This window comes from Pituophis catenifer, unplaced genomic scaffold, assembly GCF_029215685.1.
Source record: "Pituophis catenifer annectens isolate HBS135680 unplaced genomic scaffold, rPitCat1.0.hap2 SCAF_6, whole genome shotgun sequence".
Lineage (NCBI taxonomy): Eukaryota > Metazoa > Chordata > Lepidosauria > Squamata > Colubridae > Pituophis > Pituophis catenifer.
In genome coordinates this window covers 65,211,751-65,231,044 of record NW_027256886.1, presented here as the reverse complement: position 1 = coordinate 65,231,044, position 19,294 = coordinate 65,211,751, and the positions used below count along the sequence as shown (strand labels likewise).

General features: G+C 38.7%; 1 protein-coding gene across 4 annotated transcripts in view; it reads left to right on the top strand.

Moving 5' to 3' along the window:
* The window catches only part of DNTT (DNA nucleotidylexotransferase), a 192,861-nt gene that overhangs the window by 133,580 nt on the left and 39,987 nt on the right, over positions 1-19,294 (top strand). The window lies entirely within an intron of this gene.

The window sequence follows — 19,294 nt, the reverse complement described above, 5'->3', positions numbered from 1 at the left end:
ATTTATAGGTCATTTCTGTCCTACATTTCATCCAGGTAGTGAACTTGATTCTTGCTTCCTGATTTATATCACGGTAAGCCTGCGAGATAGAAGTGGCTGTGAAATGTATGATTGGCCCATGTCACCCAGTGAGCTTCAGGATAATAAGGGGATTTGAGCCCTAATACAGAGCTGTAACTAGGAGGGGAAAAAAAAATAAAGGATGATAATAATCTGGTGCTTGTCAGCAAAAATATATTGCTCCTAGCTGTGTCCTGATATCATTGCATGAGTTACCTTGCTAAGCCAGTTATCATAAGAGCCCGGATCCCTCCACATAGTCCTATCTCCCCTGGAAACTATCTCTCTCTCCCCCTCTCTATCATCTCTCTCATCTCCCTCTTTCTCTCTCTCATCTCTATGATCTCTATGATCTCTATGATCTCTATCTCTATCTCTATCTCTCGATCATCTCTATCATCTCTCTCTCTCTCTCTCATTCTATCTATCTCTATCTATCTATCTATCTATCTATCTATCTATCTATCTATCTATCTATCTATCTATCTATCCATCCATCCATCCATCCTATCTATCTATCTATCTATCTATCTATCTATCTATCTATCTATCTATCTATCTATCTATCTATCTATCTATCTATCTCTATCTTTCTATTATCTCTATCATCTCTCTCTCGCTCTCATATCTATCTATCTGTCTGTCTCTATCTTTCTATTATCTCTATCATCTCTCTCTCGCTCTCATATCTATCTATCTGTCTGTCTCTATCTTTCTATTATCTCTATCATCTCTCTCTCGCTCTCATATCTGTCTGTCTGTCTGTCTGTCTGTCTGTCTGTGTTTATAATTTCTGAGTGTATACAGGTAAGTTAAGTGCATTTTGCCCCATTTCTTGCACAATTATTAAGTGAATCACTGCAGCTGATAAGTTAGTAACCCGGTTGTTAAGTGAATCTGGCTTCCGCTTTGATTTTGTTTGTGAGAAGGTGACCAAAGGGGGGTTACATGACCTTGGGATCCAGCAACAGTCATAAATATGAACCAGTTGCCAAGCAGCTGAATTGTGATTGCATGATCATGGGCATGCTGCAAAGGTTGTAACCAGAGGCGGGATTCACTTACCTTCCCTCCTGGTTCGCAAATGTGTGTGCGCGCATTCCTTCATCAATCCAACTTTTTACATTCTGCACAGTATTGATCAGTTGCAGCCTGTAGAGAAGAGAAAACTGTAAAACCTACCACTTTAAAGTTTAACCTGATGTTATTCTATGAGATGCAACTAATATTTTGATAGAGTCTATATGTTTAGATTCCTGGGGCAGAATGACTCAGCTGTTAAAGATGCTAAACTTGTCAGCTGGAAACCTGATAGCTCAGGTTTGAGACCTGAGTGCCATGCAATGAGTGAGCTCCTGTTCTTTGCCTCAGTTCCTGCCCACCTAGCACGTTGAAAGCTTGCAAATGAGAGTAGATGAATAGGTACCACTTTGGTGGGAAGATAACAGCATTTTGCTCTCTGAGCTTGCTTGTTTTCTTGCAGATGTTTCATTACCCAAACTAGGTAACATCATCAGTGCTAGTATGGAGTCCTGTTTTTGTCAGTTTAGATTTTGGTGTCTTACCTGTCTGTATGGTTGGGGCGGTGTTAGAGATTCTTTGGTTGGGCTGTTTACTGATAGCCCTTTGGCAGTTTCTTGATTGGGGTATTGCTTACTTGATTGTTGGTCTGAAGTTAGCCTTGGAATTAATCTATGCTATGAGAGGTGCTGGAATCTTTTTCTCTTTTGGGCTGGTTGATTGTCTCTTTTGCATAGTCTATAGACGTTGTTAATGTCTATGTGTCTATTGATGGCTGATTTGTCAGAGTACCAGGCTTCTAGAAATTCCCTGGCATTTTTGGACTTGGCCTGGTCTAGGATAGTCACATTTTCCCAATTGAAACTATGGTTAAATCTGTCTATATGTTGTGAAATTAAAGAATTTCCTGAAATGTTTGGTTTAACATCAAAGATAATAAAAAGAGGTGGGATAATTAAAATGAGGAGGTGTATGTTGAGAGTGATAGTTAAGATAAAATGCACAAGTTAGGTTTAATAATAATTAAATAATAAATGAATGTTTAATCTGTTTAATATAATTGTATGATTTATATTGTTAAAATATCCATCTAAGCAAATGAAAGAGAAAAATGAATTGATAACTGGTTAGGATTTAAGATTTAAGTAACAGGTTTTTGGGGATAATGGCATAGTTATATAGATAGATTTGAGGGAAATATTTGTTTAAAATATTGAGTTGTGTTAATTGAAAATAAGATTTGTTAATGATTTGTTTTAATTTGTGACCGGAGCAAAAGCTTCGTTTTGAAAACATGTGTTTTAGGATTTTTTTTTTGTTTTAAAAATTTTTTAAAAAAAATTATCCAAAAAAAAAAAAAAGAATTTCCGTCATGCCTTCTGACTGCCAGTTGGTGTTGATGGATGTGTTCTGCCAGTTTTCCCCCTGTTTGTCCTACAAACAGTGTTACAGTTCTTGTTACAGTTCTTACATTGTATGTTGTAGATGACTCCTGTTTTTTTCTTCTTCTGGGGTTGCTAGGTCTTTTTAACAGTGTTTCATATGCCTCTGGCATATAGCCATGCTGGCCACATGACCATGGAAAGGGGCTTTGGACAATACTGGCTCCCTCAGCCAAGAAATGGAGATGAGCACTGTGCCCTAGAGTCAGATATAACTGGATGGGGAAACCTTTACCTTTTTTTTTTTTATTTTTACTTTTTTATATGTTTAAACATATCCATGGGTGTTAGGAATCCTAAAGTAACCACACCTTTCATCAGCCAGTGAAAACTAAAGCATGCCATAATATGATGCATTAAAAATTCCAAAACCCTAAAGCAGTCAATTTCAAACTTCTGTTTATGCTGGATGTAATACATCCATTTCGCCTAGGGCATTGTTTTCTGGACTGCTATAAAAATGGCTCAGCCAACTTAATCATTTTGGACTATTGTTTCGTAAAATTCTTCCCATTTGTCTTCAGTTTTGCCTCCCGTTGTCTCTTAAAGGATGGTTCATTTGATATAATTAACTGGCGTAGTTATCCTTCAAAATTAAAGCACAATGCCAAGCTGCTTTGAATGTAGGAAGAAAAACAGGCTATATATTTTTCAAAGAATGAACAAGGCATGTGTATTCAGATGAATCAAATTATCTTTATGGTCTAACAATATATAGAATATTGTTGTAGTTGCTGTAAGTAGGAATGTCTATAATTTGCTGATTTACAGTCATTCATTCAGTTAAAAAAAATCCAATCAATTTTCTGAATCAAATAAGAAAATCAGTGTGAATCATCTAACTGAACCAATTTAGATGTTTCAGAATCTGTTTTAGAATTCTGAATCCAGTCAACCCAATCAAATGATTTCATCATATCTGGGTTGGTCACCGGGACTAGAGGTTTTGTCTTCCGAGCTTTTGACCTCGTGCTGGAGCCAATCTTCAGGGATCTTCTGTCTAGCAGGGGCAATCCATGCAACATCCTTGTGACTATGTAGGACAGACAGGGAGAAAACTAACCATGAGATTGCAAGAACCCAAGCAAGCGGTCAGACAAGGAGACCTGAATTTATTGGTAGCCTCACACTGCAATGAACAAGGACACACATTCAACTTTGCAGTGACTAAGATTGTTGGACGAGCAGGCACAAAAACAGCCAGGGAAGTGATTGAAACCTGGGAAACAGGAGTGCTGATTTACCACCAGCCTGTAATGTACTTAGAAGGCAAGGGTTGGGCAGCACAAGCAAATGACAGCTAATGATTTAAATGCCATCAACATGCCCCAATCAAATCTAAAAACCCACTTACAACAGGCACTATAAATACCACACAAAGAACAGCACACACTCTGCTAGAGAGAAGTTCTCTGAAGATGGGCTCCAGCATGACTCCGAAAGCTCACAAGCTCCTGTGACTGCTCCTGTGACTGACCCAGATTGGATCCTGCAACATTATCCTGGGACACATATATTCATCAAATCATTCGTCAATGATTTGATGCCAAAATCCAAGTTGTATTTCGTTGTGGCTTTTTTTGAATCAATTTAAAATTTCAATTTGATTTTCTGAGTTTAATAGACTACCTGAATTAGATTTTGCAAAATAAGTCAGAATAGCCCAAAACATCTGAAAAGAGGCCATTTGGGGAATTCTTATAGATTTCTGATTTCTGAGTTGACTATAAAGGGTTATCCAGTGATCTGGGAACAAATCTGCAAATTTTGAGCCTGTTTTTGAAAGGATTTCCTATATATGGAGATGAATAAAAATGGGAGACTTTTAAGAGGAAAACTAGACCCATTTCATTTTTTAAAAAAGTTCCCGAATAACTCTCATGTCACCACTGTGAGGACATGTTTTGTACTGGATTTATATAAAACTTTTCTTTCCAAATATCTGAATTATAGTTTTAAGGGGTCTTCAGTTCTGGAGAATAACTATAACTTTCTGAAAAGAAAAGTGACACTTCAGTATTGTCACTTTGAAGACATCTTTTGTCCTTCCTTTTTGCAATACGTCATGTCTCGGTTGGGATCTTCATATTTGTTTTACTCCTGCCTCTCTTAAATGGCTGATAAGACTCTACTTGATTGAAAAAAATCCACTTTTGTTGATGATCCTGTATGCCTTATCAATAATCAAGGAAGTATCTGTATCTATCATGTCACCTAATTAGAAGGAAATTCATATAGATAATTCTCCCTTCTCAAATACTTCCTTTTCTCAGTTTCATCTTAGCGTCACTTTTTAAATGTAGAGTACTTTGTGTATTGAAAGTTTCAAGTTCCTCCAGACACTTGGCCTCTCCATTTAAGGCTTACCACATCTGAGAGAAGCCAGCTACTTGTCTCAAGAGATGAAGCTGGCATTTCAGCTCTCTGTCTCTGACTTTATCCTCACATTCCGTAATTTGAATCTGTCTACAGTGGATTCACGACTGGTGCTAAATCAACTCAGTCTTGTACTCCTTTAAAAAGTTGCTCGGAATTGTGATTATTCAGATCACTACATTTTTTTTTTGTGTCTCAGCACTTAGCTATCATGGTGGTTTTTAACAAATTTCTCAACTATTTTTTTTCCTGCTGAGCATGCACAGTTCCTGAGAGACAGAAAGAGCACTTAAGTAAGTCTCCCAAATTTTATTATGTCCTAAAGGTATCTTCTGTTGCCTAATATCGCAGATCAACTTTTTATTCTGAATCAGACCTTTTAGAATACCTTGGGTCTTGCTGCCATCTTTGCTTCTTATTGCCAGTTTGGTCTAGTAGTTAAGGCATCAGGCTAGAAACTAAGAAGCTGTATGTTCTAATCCCGCTTTAGGCATAAAGGACAGATGGGTGACTTTGGGCCAGTTGTTCTCCCTCAAATCAGCTCACCTCACATGGTGACTGTAGTGGGGAAAATAAGAGGTGAAAGATGTGTTGGATATGTTTGCCACCCTGAGTTATTTGTAAAAATAATAAAAGTAGGATATAAACAATCTAATAAATATACCTGCCTTCCTAGTGAGCATTATTAGACATAATTTGTTTTCTTTTCAATCCTCATCCAGGGAAATGTTTTACATTTTTCAATATTAAAAAAATGAACCATGCTGCAAAGTGATACTTAAGTCTTACAGTACCGTTTTTTATTTCCAACCTCAGCAAAAGAATAACTGTAATAAAATAGAAATGACAGATAAGCTACAACTACTCAAAATAAAGAAAAAGGCTAGTTGGAAGATGTAAGGGAACACTTTGGTAGTGGTGTATTGATGGAATAAATACCTGTGCCATGTGCCAGGATGTTGGTATTTTAGTGTGGGATGTGTATGAGCAACCAAGGCACTTTATGCAATGTTTATTTTGCCTGAATTTTCTAGGTGAATAGAATATATATTTTGCAAAAAAAAAAAAAAAAAAGTTGTGTATTCAAAAGGAACATTTTGGAAGAATATTTAGAGTTTACATAAAACCAGATAGGTAATCTCTTTTACCCTTCTGGTTGTCACCATTATACCAGTAGTGGGTTCCACTTACCTTTGCTACCAGTTCTGAACCAGGAGTGCGTGTGTGCATGCGCTCGCTTCACTCACGTTTGATGCTTCTGATGACGTCCGTGATGATGTCCGGGCGGGTGGGCAGAGCCTCCTGCCACCGCCACTAACGGTTCATTTGAACTGGGGTGAACCGGTAGAAACCCACCACTGCATTATACCCTGGGAAGAATTAGCATGGCTGATTATCCCAAATCTATTCCCTCCTTACAGAGAAGAACTGCACTCTTCTATTCTTGCTCAAATGGCAAGAGGAACTGGTCAATGAATGACCATTAGAACTTCATGAGACACCCAAACCCATTTGTGTAGGCTAGTCACAGCCTACGGTAGCGACCATTTTACGTGAGGCCTCACAAGGTTCGGGATATCTGTCCAACCAGGGGTGGGTTCTAAAATATTTTACTACCGGTTCTGTGGGCGTGGCTTATTTTGTGGGCTTGGCTTGATGGTCATGTGACAATTCTTTAGGATTTAGCAGAGGTACTGGTCTACAAGGCTTTTAATTGCTTGCAGAGCTGTACCAGTCTACCCATTTATTTTTGCAGGCACCGATCTACCCATTTATTTTTGGAGGCATCGGTCTACCAATTTATTTTTGGAGGCACCGGTCTACTCATTTGTTTTTGGAGGCACCAGTCTACCCATTTGTTTTTGGAGGCACCAGTCTACTCATTTGTTTTTGAAGGCACCGGTCTACCACCACACTGCCTTTTAACACTGAGGTAGGGCGGCCCTTTGAAGCCCGCGGCAAGAGTTTAAACAGTTTTTTTCCTTCTAGCCGATCAGCTGGGACTCAGGAGGTAGCAATAGATTGGGGGTGGGGCCAAATAAAAGGTAAGAATAATGCGGAGGGGCAGGAGGGGCAGAACCGGTTCGGTGACATCATATCGTCACCGCTACCGGCTCGGCAGAACCGGGCAGAACCGGGCCGAACCAAGAGGAACCCACCACTGTGTCCAACCCATTTTTCAATCTGCAATATGAATGATCGTGTTATTGTACTTTTCAATACAGTATTGGCTACACATAAGAGAAAAAGGGCATTAGCTTGTTTGAGTCACTAAAACAGCCATTGTGAAGTTAAAGGTGGTAATAAAATATTGATTAAAATAAGAGTAAATCAAAGTCTGTAATGAAGGTCCCTGAGTGAGATTGTTGTGAAAAACATCTCCATTCAAAATCCTTCTTGCAGTGATTCTGAAGTAAGATCTACAGTTTGATCAGTCCTCAAAGGAAGAACTGTATATCTCCTAAACAACTAGGATATATTCCAATTATATTGGAAGTACATGCAAAACAACATTATAAGCTTCAAGGCCCATTTTCAGCATTTCCTAAGAGATAAATATCCAAAGATTGTTACATTTAATGTGACACAAGTGCACTACTTTCTCCACAATTCAAGTTTTTGTTCCACTTTTTCTTCTTCCAATTGCCCACAAATCTGCTTGGAAAAAGGCTGAGTTTGCCTTCTGAAAAACATGATTGACTAAGCCCCATTATATGTTATCAGGAGAATATCTCATTATGTTTTCAAACACAACAGAACAATAACAGAGTAACAGTTGGAAGCGACTTGGGAAATCTTCTAGTCCAACCTCCTGTTCAAGCAGGAAACTCTACATCATTTCAGACAAATGGTTGTCCAATCTCTTCTTAAAGATGGGTATTTTTTTCCCATGGGTAAATATGGTCCAAAGGTGGAAATCCAGAATATGCAATATCAAAACCAGATAGTAAACCAAAGGGGCAAGAAAAATAAGATAATGCTCTTTTTATGTTGGGTTGGCATCCTCACAGATTCCAACATGTAATCTGGAGCCCAATTTCTAGTAACTTCATATGGATTTTTATCAACTCAGTCCCAAATAGCATGGCTGAAAATATTTGCTTTAAGAATTATTTTTTTTTAAAAAAATCAAAAAGTGAAGCAAAGAAATATACTTTTCTAGCCTTTTGGGGAACTGAACAAAACAAAGCACCTTTCATAGAAAACACTTTCATACTTTTGACAGCAAGCCTCTCTCTGTATTAACTCTTCTTTTCTGCTTTTGTATCATTGCTTCAAAGCCTAAAATGCATCAAAAAGTATGGCTAAGGTCACATGTTGACTTTCTTTCATCTGCTTTCTGGAGAAAGCATTCCACAGTATTTGATTTGTAAACGGCAGTTAAACCTCCCCCCCTCCCTTCCCATGGGCCCAATAGTTTGGAAGAATTTCTTTCTCTCAGTTGGAAGTTTAACATTACCAAACCCTCCTAAAGGCTGTTGAAAACAAATGGAGTAAGTCAACACTACAATGCATTTTGATGTAGCGTCACTGGGGATAAGTGAGTCTAGGAACACCCCCCTCCTTCTTTTAACTTAAAAGGGAAATAAATAAGATAAGTTGCATTGTAGTCAATAGAGTATTTTGTGCAATAATGACTTAAAACCTATTTTATGGGCCTTTTCACATGATTTCAATGTAGTTTGTAATGTTGAAATGAGACATATGGATGTATGCATGTATACAAACACACACACATACACAACACACACAGAGGAAGAAAGAGATAGCACTGTTTTTTATCTGATGTAATATTTCAATGTGCAGATGAAGGTAGAACTAGAAAGCTAGTGGAATCCTAGTGCTGATAAATTACATCACTTATCTATTGGCTGTGCTTTTATGATCAGAACAATTTTTTCGATACACTGGAAATCTTTGAGATGAAAACCTGTATGTTTAAGAAAGCCAGTGAAAGAACACAAGATCTATGTTCTTAGGTATGTCCCAAAGGCGCTTTTTCAAGAGGCAACTGGACTTTCTGGTTTTTCTTTGAAGATGTTTTGCTTGTAATCCAAGAAGTTTCTTCAGCTTGGTCTGTCTAGCTGACAATCTTAACTGGAGCTTATTTTGGGGGGGGGGGGGTAGGGCTTATATTATAAGCATCCTCAAAAATCATGGTAGGGCTTATTTTCCAGTTGGGTCTTATTTTCGGGAAACATAGTAATAATTCTAGAGATATATACAGAACCTCTAACTTTTCATGGCTTGTAGTTGCTTATAAACGAACACTTTTTAAAGGCGTCCTGTACCTTCTGAATCTCTCCCCCCTCCAAACGTCTAGCATTTATTATATTTTACATTTATTTATTTATTTATTATTTATATCACACATTTATTATTTTTACAAACAGCTCAAGGCAGCGAACATACTGATATTCCTTCCTCCTTCTGTTTTCCTCACTACAATAACTTGCGAGATGAATTGGGCTGAGAAAGAGTGTCTAGTCTAAAATTAGGCAGCTGGTTTTCACACCCAAGGCAGGATTAGAACTCATAGTCTCTTGGTTTCTAGGCTGGTGCCTTAACCACTAGCCCAAATTGGCTACAGGTAGTCCTCGATTTATGACTACAGTTGAGCCAATATTTCTGTTGCTAAATGAGAGATTTGTTAAGTGAGTCTTGCCCCATTTTATGACCTTTCCTGCCACAGTTGTTAGGTGAATCACTGCAGTTGTTAAGTTAGAAACCTGGTTGTTAAGTGAATATGGTATTCTCATTAACTTTGCTTGTCACAAAAGATGATCACACGACTCCAGAACACTGCAACTGTCATAAATATGAGCCAGTTGCCAAGTACCCAAATTTCGATCATGTGACCGTGGGGATGCTGCAATAGTCGTAAGTGTGAAAAACAGTCATAAGTCACTTTTTTCAGTGCCGTTGCAACTTTGAACTGTCATTAAATGAATGGTTGTAAATCAAGGACTACCAGTATTTAGATCAAACTGGCTCTACATATGAATGTTATTCATTCTAAGGATAGTTGCAATATCATAATTTTTTAGATTCCCCCCCCCCCAAATATGTATAGTATCATTTAAAAAAAAAACCCAACACTACTTTTTTAATTCAACCTTTCTTGCTGGTTTGGAATGGTTATCAAATATAAGAAAACAATCAAAACTATAGAACAATGCAAACCTGGTAATTTAACCTTTTGTTGTCGGAACATCTGAATACCTGCTATATTTAAACTGTTTTGTACCAAGCCATCTGTATTCTTTCACTATTTTAATATTTCATATTAGATTATCTTGATTCTCAGTAAAAATGACTGTTTGTGTGGTTTTAAAGCCACTAAAGGAAGAATAGTTGTGGGCAAAATAAATTATACATAGCTGCAACATAAAGCACAATCACCATCACAAAAATTATAATTTAATAGAGATATTTCTCCGATCAGTTGTTCAAGTAGAACAGTGTCCTTTATGAATTGAGTGTTTGTATGCTAAAACGGCATACCCAGACTCACTGTAAATATTCTACTTTTGAGTAGATACTCTGGGCACCATTCATTTGAATTGGGGGAAATCCACCATTCCGTATTGCTGAGCCAGCCTTCTTCAGCTGCTAATGAAATTAAAATTACATTTTAGACTGGTTGATCTTTTCATTATGCTTCTAAGGAAATGATTAGATCTCAGCTGCAAAAGTTGGGGTGGTTATTATGTGACAATAAAGAATTAGTGTTTTTGGTATCTCTTTGTTGTCATTTAAATTCATCCTGAATTTTGCAAACCCATATATGGTAAATCTAGTCTATACAGTGTCCTTCATTTCATCGAGTTTCTGAAAATTGTCTTAGTGACTGCTGCTGAACATGAAAGCAAAATGGATCCTCTTAAAAACGGGAGTCCTCTGAATATATTCTAGCATTAGTACAGGTAGTCCTCGATTTAGGACCACAACTGACTCCAAAATTTCTGTTGTTAAGTGAGACATTTGTAAAGTGAGCTTTGCCCCATTTTATGACCTTTCTTGGCACAGTTGTTAAGTGGATCACTGCAATTGTAAAGTTAGTAATACGGTTGTTACATGAATCTGGCTTCCCCATTAACTTTGTTTGTCAAAAGGTTGCAAAAGGGGATCCATGATCCCAGGATGTTGTGAACATCATAAATATAAATCAATTGCCAAGTGTTTGAAATTTGATCACATTATTTGGGGGGCTCAGGAAGGGCGAAAAATGGGCCTACCGGAAGTTTGAGAATGCTGGAAATGGACTTGGGGAGGCCGTTTTCGCCCTCCCGGAGGCTCAAGGAAAGCCTCCGGAGCCCGGGAAGGGCAAAAACACCCCCCCACCGTGATGCAGGAGGCCAACGAGGCCACGCCCACCAACCGGGCAGAGAACTCTTTGCTAAAATTTTTGAAGCCCACCCCTGTTCATACCACATGTAAAATTGCATCATGGATAACATACATTCACATGAATGCATGTGCATGGTTTCTTCAGATCACCTTCTTGGACATGGAGAGTAAGTGAGAAGACCATGGGATATAGATAGTTATATATAACCTCCCTGCTTATCCAGTTTAATCATTTGACATTCTAGTGAATCACAGAGAAAGCCTCAATGTGGATCCTGTAGAAATTTCAGGGGTGTCAAACTGGTGGCCTGTGAGTTGGATGCATCACACACAGGCCACCCCCCAACACCGTGAATGGAAATACAAATTTGACACCCGTGATGTAGATAAACTGAAGATGGTTGCCATTTTCATGGCCTGTTTATAAGGCCGATCTTGGTGACAGAAAGCATTTCTGCACAGGATCCTGTACTATTCAGAATTTGCTACTTGTTTGCATGATTTCACATAACTCTCTGTGTTTGGCAATGAGCTAAATACATCAACTGTTTTGCGGAGCTTACGGTTGGTCTAGTTCGGTGTATCTAAACTTCAAGATACTGGGAATTTCAATTCCCAGAGTTCTGGGAGTTGAAGTCTACACATCTTAAAGGGGCTGAAGTTTAGAAACACTGGTCTAATTTCTTATTTGCAAGACGTTTTACTTCAGCATTCCTCCCAACCTCTGAACTGGTGATATTAACTAGTCTTTTAATGTTAGACTTTTAACTGCCTTTGGTAGTTTCCTCAACCAAGGATAAGCCTTCCAAACCAAGATTTTCAGGGAGCCTTCTTTTAACAAGATTTATAAAGCTGAAAAATATAGGAATGGATTTCCAGAGGAAAAAATTTCAGACTACAGGAACCAGGAACACTACTCAGGTGACCCTGAGGACACAGATAAACCTCCAAGTGTTTCAATGACCCTCTAAAAGGATGCAAATGACCAGCTGTCTGCAAGGAATATAAATCCTTCCATTCCCCACTGTCCTGTCAAAGCTGAAGAAGCTTCTTGGATGAGAGGCAAAACATCTACAAAAGAAAATACAAGGAAGTCCAGTTGCCTCCTGAAAAAGCACCTTTGGAACAGCTATGACCTGGATGACTGAGAATCTCTACAGACTGAAAAATATAGAATTATAGGAATTTCAGCAACTCAATTATTACTTAGAAATTAGAATTTAGATAAATTAGAACTAATTTATTCCATGAAGTAGCTTAAGGCAAAGATTTATTCTATTACTTTTAAGCCATTTTCCTGTCAACTGGAAGGAAATATAATTTTTATTACATGTAATAAAGAACCTTGCAATTGTCTGTTTATCAAACTGTCTTGTTTGTCAGCTTCTGAACTAACCCTATTATTCAAAGAAAAGTCCACTTAATGGCTTTGTAGTAACCTAACAAGGGACTGCTAATATACCTAGTCATATTGACAACACATATGTGAAGGAAGGATATGAATAGGGTGAGGGCAAGCAATTCAAATTCCATGTTATCAGTAGCAGGAGTGAAGGAATTTTTGTTACTTTATGAACTGCAACAACTCAAATCAGCAAATAAAGGACCAATGGCCATTTTCTTCTCAGCATTTCAAAGTTTTCAGACTGGAAGCAGGGTTGTTGTGGAAATGTTATGGATTCTGATTCATTGGCTGAAGGAGTAAAGGGGGAGTAAAAAGACATTCCGGCTTAGAGTCCGCTTGGGGGAGGAAATATCTGAGGTCAAGCCCTTAGGGCTATATCTGCCATTGCAAGGAAAGACAGACAGTCTGACAAGATTCTTGTAATATTGTAGGAGACAGAATGGCAGAACCTGGGGGTGGAGTTAAAAGAGGAATTAGCCTAGAATCCCTACATAGTCATAAAAAAAGTCCAAGTTTTCTTGAGTTCGATTGACACTTATTGAACTCCAGGCAGGTGCTAACTGTTAGTTGAAAAGATTCCTGTGCATAGGCATGATTAGCAATAAAGTACCATATTTTTCAGAGTATAAGACGCACCGGAGTATAAGACGCACCTTAGTTTTTGGGGAGGAAAATAAGAAAAAAGCTGTTTGGCGGGTGGATCGGCCTCCCAGAATGCCCCCAATCAGCTGTTCCCAGAGATGAATTTTAGCAACAGGTTCGTTGGTTGTGAGCTCTGTGAGTTGCTTTTTTTTTTTTTTGCTTTTTTTTTCTGCCTCTGAAACTTCTGAAACTCAGAAGTTTCAGAAAAAACCTTTTTTCTGCCTCTGAAAGCATCCAAAACAGAGCTTCAGAAAAAAATCCTCTGCAGCTCTGTTTCTGAGGCTTTTTTTCTGAAGCTCTGTTTGGAGGTTTTTTTTTCTGAAGCTTCATTTCTGATGCTTGCTTCAGCTTCTGAAGCCTCTGTTTGAGAAGCTGGGCGAGGCTATATTCGGAGTATAAGATGCACCCAGATTTTCACCCTCTTTTTGGGTGCGTCTCATACTCTGAAAAATACAGTAATTTAATTGGAACTGCCCTTTTGTGCCTGACAAATATAGATGATGAACAATAAAAGATCTACTTTGGCCTTATTCACGAAGTGATTCCAGTTGCTTGTGCATGACAGAACTTTACCTCCTCTGAAGTGGGTACACTGTCTTGAAAACTTTAAAGTGGAAGTCCACATATCTGGAGACTCAGAAATTGTGGAAAAGAATGCCATGCAATGCATGGGAAAGGGGGCAGTTGATATAGCACAGTAGAAAAAAAATATGCACAAAGAAATTACTCTGTTGGCCTGTTTATCTGTGTGGCTGTGCAATTAGCCTTTTCCTCCCTTTCCCAGGCTTCATTTCTCAAAGGCAACATTGATTTACATTCTTCAGCTGCATGCAAGCTTTTAGCTCTGAACAGAAAAAAATGGAGCATAATATCAAATAATAGCCAATGAAAGTCAATGCCAGTTCCAGATCTGCATAATGCCTTTCATTTTGTAAGCTCAGTCCTTGGCTTCCAAATCAATATCCTGAATCCTATTGAAAAATCTATAGACTTTTACTATTTCTTCAAAGTACTCCAGAACAGCTAAATGTATATATCTACAGACCTCTTTGAGACCTCTAAATTTCACCCTCCAAGTATCTTACATGTGAACACTATAGAAATGCAGGAAGGTTTTCTTCCCATCCAAGGTAATTGTATTCAGTTGCAAAATATATTATATTCAGCAAGAAGGAAAGCTGTTTTTTTGCAATCCATTGATTCATTCATTATTTATTTATTAAAATCATGTTCATATCACGAATTCAAATGATCTACCTGGCTTATAAACTATATACATGGCAATACCCATAAAATCAACAAAACATTAAACTCTTTATCGAGTCTGTATTTTCTTCCATTAAATGCCCTGCATTAATCTGCTTTCTAAAAGATAAAAAGATGGGTGCTAGCCAGGCCTCAATGGGCAAACTGTAAATAAAAAGACTTCTTCTGAGAATGATATTCTCCAATCCCAAATCATTCTAGAAGTGGTATCCACAGCATTCTCTCTTAGTTAAATTATATAGGTCAAGGCAGATTCAATTTGGAGAAGATAATAAGGACCCAAACAGTATAACTCTTCATTGCTATCAAATAGTACCTTGAACTGGACCACAAATCCTATCAGTAGACAATGAAGCTTTTGCAGAATAAGCATCATTCTACTTTTCCTAGTTCCATAAAATAATTTCATTCGGTTGGGAGTGTGTAGAATGTTGAGCTCTAAGGTGTAATTCTGCACATTCAAATTTTATTTTATTACAGTGGCCACCGATTGGAGTTGGACAGAGGTGGGCAACTTTGTAACCTGTGGACTTCAACTCCCAGAATTCCACAGGTCGTAAAGTTGCCATACCTTCCCACTTCTCTTCTAGGGTAAGATAGACTAGAAATTATTTTTATACACCTTACTAGAATGGAATCACGCACACATACATGCACACGCATCCTCTCTGTATTATCTTGCTTCTCTCTCTCTCTCTCTCTTATCCATGCAGTTTATTACAACCTATTTTAATTAGCCAAACAGGCTCCCAAACCCCATTACATGTAAGACTGCTTCTACTTTCAAATTTATAGTCTGCACTAGAAAATTCCAAGGGGAAAAAAAAAGGGTGTTGATAAAGAGGAGGACATAAGCTCAAGGGTCAGTCGTTAAAAGACAGAGCTCTTATGACCAATCGAAAGGTCAACAGTTCAGGTCACTGATGGTCTGCCTGCCAACTCGGTGGCAGTTGGGGAGAACCGGAGGCAGCCGATGATTTAGTAGAGGTAATGGCTTTTTTTCATATTTCTTCCTGCTCCGCAGCCTGGGGGTCTCACTGCAAGGGAGATCATATCTGAGGGGAGCCAAAGGCAGCTGATCAATCAGGCAAGTGATGAAATAGTTCGGCTCCCTGTGCAGCTGGATGAAATGGTTGGCAGCCAGATGATGGTAAAAGAGCCTCTGGTAGGAGATGCCTCAGTAACCTTGCTGCTCTTTCTTCCCTCCAATCTGTAGCCAACACAGAAACAAAGACACAAAAACAGAGGACAGGAGACATGCCTGCATTCAGCCTCACTGGAATTGCTGCACCCCCTTATTTGTGCTATAAGTAGTTGTTCAGCTATTGCTACATCAGAATTTTTAGCTTGGCATGATTCCCACTAGGTTTCAAACCCTAACATTTACAAAATTTGTGATAACCAAAATGTGTTATCTGGAATTTAGACAGATTTTCTTAATTCTTTCTCTTCCTCACCTCAAATGAACAAGAAGGAGAAGAAAATGTTTCCTGTCTGAAAAATCCAGCAATCACAAATATTGCTTTTCTAGTCATTTTAGTAGGATTGCTAATATCACCTGTGGTAGCTTTTCTCTTTTCTTTTCTTTTCTTTTCTTTTCTTTTCTTTTCTTTTCTTTTCTTTTCTTTTCTTTTCCTTTCTTTTCCCCAATCTAAAAATGAAGTAGCAGAAAATCAATTTTGAACAAGGCTGTGATTAGGCACTGAAAAAAAAATAATTGAAATGACATTTTTAAGCTTTTAAGATTTACACATTAGATGGACCCTGAAATTATGCCATTTGTAATTTTTCCAGCCTAATAATTTTCTCTTGTTCCTGTTGCTAGAACTGTAGTTTCCTGTTACATGAAACTAGTCTCAGTCATACCAACTGATTTAGCAGCTGTCTAAAAATAAATACATTTGTGCTTGTTAAGATCAGATTGAAGGCAGTTCTAGATTAACTCTGCAGCTTGGGTTCAAAATAAGCAGAATTCAGACCTAGAAAATTGAAGCCAATCCAATTTGGATAGTGCAGGATAGCACATTAAGGTGTAGAATAGACTGAATTGGTCAGAATCCTGGATAGTCTAAACTATTCTTCTCACCTGTTGCTTCAGTAAGGTACTGTATATATTTGTTTTATTTTTTTGCATCAACAAAATAACATATATGTAGGAGATGACCAGGCTGAGCCTGAGGGAGGGGTCAAATGTGTCATCAGTCATGAGTCACTGCGCACCCACAAGAGATTTAAGTCCAACCCACTTTGAATACTTTCTTAATTCCCACTCATTTCCCTTGACCGCTAGTAGCTCAGGTTCTTGTAGAGAGCTTAAGCTTGCAATAAACCTTTGTACGCATTGCCTGAATCTCCTGATTTCCCTAACACTTGACATTATATATGATATTGAGAATTAATCACAATCAGCCCAGACACAAGAACTTTCATTGCTGGAAGGTCAAGCAAAGTACTCAGCCTGTTTGAATAGCAAGTGTCAGGTTGCTATTGGTGGTGCTACTTAGCCTGATAATGAAATGTTTGCAAGAAAACAACCAAACTCAGATAATATTGAGAATGCAGCAGTTTAATCCTGACCTTCAGTACATATATTCTCTATTATTGGAATAGCAAGTCCTTATTGACTTCCTGAACAGCAAAAGAAGAAAGGGCCATTCAAGTGTCTAGACCAGGGTGTCAAACTCAAGGCTGGGGGGCTGGATCTGCCCCGTAGGATGGTTTGATCTGGGGCCGCCCTGGAAACAGCAAAGGACTGGCCTGTGGTGCCTCTGCCAGCGAAAATGGAGCTTCATTTTTGCTGACACAGGATTGCAGGAGGCCATCACAGCCGAAAATGGAGCTCACAAGGGCTGCGGGGAGCCCCCCCCCAAGCTCTATTTTCACTGGCAAAGGGTTGCGGGAGGCCATTGCAGACCACGGACCCCCAACTTTTTTGGTACTAAGGACCAGTTTCATAGAGAAAGTTTTTCCATGGATGGAGGGAGCGTGGTTTTGTGTGTTGCCTGCATCCTACAATGGGACTTTGCTTGTTTGCATGGCCCAGTTTCTGTCATACCACAGCCAGGTGCCAGTCCAGGTACTTGGAGTTGGGGATCCCTGATCTAGATGAGGAGATAGAAGGGAGCACATCACATTTGTAGAGGGCACCAAGCTGGGGGGAATTATTAACACTTTGGAAGGTAGACTAAAGATTAAGAAAGATCTTATAAGATTTGGCCCTATCCGACAAGATTACGTTCAGTGGTGAGAAAAGTAGGATTTTGCATTAGACAAAAAACAAACAAACAAACAAAAACAAAACCCAGGTAGAGAATGGCTCAAGAATAATACCTGTGAGAGGGATCTAGGTATCCTAGTGGACAATCCCAAGTATGAACCAGCAGTATGCTGCAATTGCCAAAAAAGCCAATGCAGTCTTAGACTGAATCAACAGAAGGATAGCATCCAGAACATGAGAAGTGATAGTACTGCTCTATCTGGTCACCACAATACAAAAAAGATGGTGAGGCCCTAGAAAAGGTTTAGAGAAGAGCAACAAAGATGATAAGGGTCTGGAAGCTAAACCGTACAGTGAACGGTTAAGGGAACTAAGTATGATTCAGCCTAAAAGTAGTTGAAAGGATGTCACCGAGTTGATTTATTCTCCAAAGCACTTGACGGCATGGCAAGATGCAATGGATGGAAGCTAGTCAGTGAGAGACAGATCCAACCTGGAACTAAGGAGAAATTTCTGAACAATGAGAGCCAAGGTGGCGCAGTGATTAGAATGCAGTACTACAGCTACTTCAGCTGACTGCTAGTTCAGCAGATCAGCGGATCAAATCTCACCAGCTCAAGGTTGACTCAGCCTTCCATCCTTCCGAGGTGGGTAAAATGAGGACCCAGATTGTTGGGGGGCAATATGCTATTTAGTATACTGTCTTTGGTGTGAGCTGCCCAGAGTCCTCGGAGAGTGGACGACATAGAAATATGACTAATAAAAATAATAAAATAAAATAAATAATCAATGGAGTAGCTTGCCTCCTGGAGTTGTGGGTGCTCCATTGTTGGTGGTTTTCAATAAAAGAATGGACACACATTTATCTGGGATGGAATAAGGATTCCTGCCTGCAGAAGGTTGGACTAAAAGACCACCAAGGTTCCTTCTAGCTTTATGATTCTATATTGCATGACCCTTCTATGGATCTATTAATTGAAGCAAAGGCTGCATTTGGGTCTACATTACAAGGTTCTCTGTCAACTTTCTAGTCTCCTTTGGAGAATTAGAATGGAGAAACAGAAACTATTTGGGTGCTTTTTCTCTCTGCTCCAAACACCCCCAGTTCATATTAGTTATTCTTGTGAACTTTGTTCATTGGATGCAAGTCAAATGGGCAGTTGATGGTCAAATCATTGACTCCAAAGGCCAGCAGAATTATCACACGCTTTCATACAGAACTTCTGTCCAAATAATGTCTAGATTAAAGATGGAGCTAACTTGATGCTGGCAGGTGATTTTTTTTTTTTTCATATATAACTTTGTTTTTACCATTGTGGACTGAATAACACCCAAGAATGCAGAATGAGAATGGCATGGTAACTTCATTGATTTTGACCAGTTTCTGCATGTTCTGCTATTCAAAGCCTTCACTTTAGAAGAGCTTAACAGAAAGAAAAATTATGCACGTGGGGGGAACTTTATATTTTCACTGTTCATTTTAAAATGTCTCAGACTGAAGGAAGGTAAAGTATT